Source organism: Oncorhynchus tshawytscha, unplaced genomic scaffold (assembly GCF_018296145.1).
Source record: "Oncorhynchus tshawytscha isolate Ot180627B unplaced genomic scaffold, Otsh_v2.0 Un_scaffold_88_pilon_pilon, whole genome shotgun sequence".
NCBI lineage: Eukaryota > Metazoa > Chordata > Actinopteri > Salmoniformes > Salmonidae > Oncorhynchus > Oncorhynchus tshawytscha.
The window spans coordinates 55001-59382 of NW_024609646.1; the positions used below are offsets into that span (position 1 = coordinate 55001).

Genomic DNA, 4382 nt, shown 5'->3' on the forward strand with positions numbered 1-4382 from the left:
TGGAAGTAACAACTGCAGATTTCCCATTTAAGGCTGTTATAGCCTTCCCAGCATGCAGCCCAGCGAGGATGTTATAACCTCTTCAATATGTAGCTCAGCCAGGATGTTATAACCTGTCTAACATGCAGCCCAGCAAGGCTGTTATAACCTCTTCAATATATACAGCCCAGTTATAACCTGTCTAACATGCAGTCCAGCCAGGCTGTTATAACCTCTTCAATATGCAGCCAAACCAGGCTGTTATAACCTGTCTAATTTGCAGCCCAGCCAGTCTGTTACCTCCCCAGTGTACATCCCAGCCGGTCTGTTACCTCCCCAGTGTACATCCCAGCCAGTCTGTTACCTCCCCAGTGTACAGCCCAGCCGGTCTGTTACCTCCCCAGTGTACAGCCCAGCCAGTCTGTTGTACAGCCCAGCCCAGTTACCTCCCCAGTACATCCCAGCCAGTCTGTTACCTCCCAGTGTACATCCCAGCCAGTCTGTTACCTCCCCAGTGTACATCCCAGCCAGTCTGTTACCTCCCCAGTGTACATCCCAGCCAGTCTGTTACCTCCCCAGTGTACATCCCAGCCAGTCTGTTACCTCGCCAGTCTGTTACCTACATCCCAGCCAGTCTGTTACCTCCCCAGTGTACATCCCAGCCAGTCTGTTACCTCCCCCAGTCTGTTACCTACATCCCAGCCAGTCTGTTACATCCCAGCCAGTCTGTTACCTCCCCTCCCAGCCCTGTTACCTCCCCAGTGTACATCCCAGCCAGTCTGTTACCTCCCCAGCATGTACATCCCAGCCCACCTCCCCAGCCAGTCTGTTACCTCCCCAGTGTACATCCCAGCCAGTCTGTTACCTCCCAGTGTACATCCCAGCCAGTCTGTTACCTCATCCCAGCCAGTCTGTTACCTCCCCATGTACATCCCAGCCAGTCTGTTACCTCCCCAGTGTACATCCCAGCCAGTCTGTTACCTCCCCAGCGTACATCCCAGCCAGTCTGTTACCTCCCCAGTGTACATCCCAGCCAGTCTGTTACCTCCCCAGTTACCTCCCACATCCCAGCCAGTCTGTTACCTCCCCAGCGTACATCCCAGCCAGTCTGTTACCTCCCCAGTGTACATCCCAGCCAGTCTGTTACCTCCCCAGTGTACATCCCAGCCAGTCTGTTACCTCCCCAGTGTACATCCCAGCCAGTCTGTTACCTCCCCAGTGTACATCCCAGCCAGTCTGTTACCTCCCCAGTGTACATCCCAGCCAGTCTGTTACCTCCCCAGTGTACATCCCAGCCAGTCTGTTACCTCCCCAGTGTACATCCCAGCCAGTCTGTTACCTCCCCAGCGTACATCCCAGCCAGTCTGTTACCTCCCCAGTGTACAGCCCAGCCAGTCTGTTACCTCCCCAGCGTACATCCCAGCCAGTCTGTTACCTCCCCAGTGTACATCCCAGCCAGTCTGTTACCCCAGTGTACATCCCAGCCAGTCTGTTACCTCCCCATCCCAGCCAGTCTGTTTCCCCCATCCCAGCCAGTCTGTTACCTCCCCAGTGTACATCCCAGCCAGTCTGTTACCTCCCCAGTGTACATCCCAGCCAGTCTGTTACCTCCCCAGCGTACATCCCAGCCAGTCTGTTACCTCCCCAGTGTACAGCCCATCCCAGCCAGTCCCAGCCAGTCTGTTACCTCCCCAGTTACATCCCAGCCAGTCTGTTACCTCCCCAGTGTACATCCCAGCCAGTCTGTTACCTCCCCAGTGTACATCCCAGCCAGTCTGTTACCTCCCCAGCGTACATCCCAGCCAGTCTGTTCCCAGCCAGTCTGTTACCTCCCCAGCCCCCAGCAGTCTGTTACATCCCAGCCAGTCTGTTACCTCCCCAGCGTACATCCCAGCCAGTCTGTTACCTCCCCAGCGTACATCCCAGCCAGTCTGTTACCTCCCCAGCGTACATCCCAGCCAGTCTGTTACCTCCCCAGTGTACAGCCCAGCCAGTCTGTTACCTCCCCAGTCTACATCCCAGCCAGTCTGTTACCTCCCCAGTGTACAGCCCAGCCAGTCTGTTACCTCCCCAGCGTACATCCCAGCCAGGGGAATAACCACAGCACTGTTGTCCCAGCGCCAGATATGACAGAAACAACAACAACTAAAATCTGCAACTTCATGCACATCAACATGTCTTTGCAAAGGCCTTTGAATGTTTACTTAATGACTGCAGATCACAGTGAGTTTAGTTCTGCTAGTGTGTGGTAGAGAGAGCACTTTATCTACAGGCAGGGGGACAGGTATGACACAACACTGTCCTTCTGCCAACCTGGACCTGCCAGACAGACTGACACCACACCCCAGTCTGTGTCCTTGTCTAAATGAAGTATGGGCAAACCTTCCCCTTCAGTCACCAACTCTTAGGCCAGGCTTTACCAAATCTGTACACGTTTCTAGGAGGGGAAAACATGACTTGCAAACATACAAAATAAATGCTAGAAAACAACCTCGAGATTTTGGATAAAACTCTTAATTTCGATCATTAAATCTTTCATTTCAATAAATTGCATTTTATGGAGCGCCAGTCCCCAAAATGATGTCTGAATCATGAAGGAGTTCATTGATTTGTCCTCCTGGGGCAGCGTTAGAGGAACTTCTAATCACAACTGATCCCAACTGTAGACCATCTATGGACCATCTAATATGCAAACTTCTCAACCTGTGTTAAAGAGTCATGTATTTTATTTATAATAGACTATTATCAAATTATTATTATTATTAGCATTATTTTCAGTATCCAAATCATTATAATTATTAGCCACATTCTTATAATTATTATTACTTTTGTATCATTTTATCCGAGAACGCACATAGGAAAACATTTAAAAATACAATTGTTTCGTTTCCTACCTGAATGTTGTTCAGTTTGTGATCTGAGGAGCTGTACATCTCACATTCCCCCATCGCTCTTCGGAGGAAAGCGTTCACAACAAAACTGTCTCCTACAAATCGGGGTGGAATTATAATGAATATCAATGATATTAACTTGTGTCTAGATAATAAGATAATGTAAGGTTTAAAACAAGGTTTAATGCGTTATTTCTAAAGGATGATAGAGGGTTATCCTCACCTTCGGGGTTCTCTCTACGTTTGCCCGCTTTAGATCACAGCACAATATGGACATTCAAATGAGAAATTCGTTACAATGTGAACAAAATATTCATCAATGATCAATCAGTATGGAATACTCATATAAAAATGTTTATAAGAGATATATCTTACCATGTTTGGACTGAAGTTTCCCCATTGCTACGTCCCTTTTTCCTTGATTAATGAACAGCTCTTTACCAATCCGTCATGGATAACCCAGTCTGCTGGTCAACATTGTCACATTGTGTCCGCGTTTTTGCAAGAAAATAGACTAATTTAACTTTTTCCAAGCGCATTCAAAATAACCAATATACACACATGTTTTCTCTTGCTGTACAGAAACAACGCTCTTTCTCTCAAAACAAATCCCGAGACTATAGTCGACTTGCACTTTAGCGTCAGACAAGCCAACTGACTGACTGAATGGAAGAATGTGTGTCCGTCTGGCGGTAGCGTAGCGCAGAGCAGGAGGCGCTCAACTCAATCTAAGTAGTAGGCATGGCTGTAGGTACACCCTCAGAGTGTCCGCTAAATACCGTCCCCTGTTGGACTGATTTCAAACAGGTATTTACTTTTGCTGGTGATTCTGTTCCAGTTTAACAACAAAAACCAAATAAAAAATAAAACGTGTTTTCCACCTGTTTGGCAGATGTTATTGCGGGTGTAGCGAAATGCTTGTGTTTCTAGCTCTAACAGACCTGTAATATCTAACAGTAATATCTAACAATTTCACAACAATACACACAAATCTAAAGTAAATGGACGGAATTAAGAATATATAAATATTGGGCGAGCAATGTCAGTGCGGCATAGATTTAGATACAGTAGAACAGGCGTAGTGCTGGTAGTGCTGGTGATTTTCCGCTGCTCTGATATCCACTAGTTCTCCCAGGCTGTGTGTAATAACACCAAACAAATTCTGGCCTAATAATGTAAGAAATAACACACACAAAAAACGAAATAATGCAAAAGACAGTATATTTAGATATTAGGCCATGTTTGTTCCATACTGTTGAATCAGCATAGTTGAGCTCTTGTAACTTGACAATTTCCTAATGTTTCAATATCAAAGCCTGCTAAGTATTTAAAAAAAGATACTGATAACTAACTTTCCCTTATTCATTTGGGAGTATAATATAAAAAGAGAGTATGATGTCTGTCAGAATGTAATGTCAGCCTTTGTGTCACACTCTATCCTCAACACCTGCATTATCAACAGTGCTTGACTTGGGCACATCGGAGCTGAGTACCGGTACCTATATTTCAGTC

The 4382-nt window shown here is 46.6% G+C and overlaps 2 long non-coding RNA genes across 3 annotated transcripts; both read right to left on the bottom strand.

Annotated features, from left to right (window-relative positions):
• Positions 1–460: 460 nt before the first annotated feature.
• Positions 461–1443, bottom strand: LOC121845373. The gene is made up of 3 exons (XR_006082535.1): positions 1063–1443; positions 929–1024; positions 461–582 (listed from the first exon to the last, which is right to left on the bottom strand). It is a non-coding gene; the product is annotated as an uncharacterized LOC121845373 (long non-coding RNA).
• A 216-nt stretch (positions 1444–1659) lies between these two features.
• Positions 1660–3787, bottom strand: LOC121845374. 2 transcript variants are annotated; one of them, XR_006082537.1, is made up of 4 exons: positions 3246–3787; positions 3094–3120; positions 1854–2965; positions 1660–1761 (listed from the first exon to the last, which is right to left on the bottom strand). It is a non-coding gene; the product is annotated as an uncharacterized LOC121845374 (long non-coding RNA). The 2 variants fall into 2 exon arrangements; XR_006082536.1 differs by lacking the exon at positions 1660–1761 and having other exon boundaries at positions 1837–2965; positions 3246–3754.
• Positions 3788–4382: the final 595 nt, after the last annotated feature.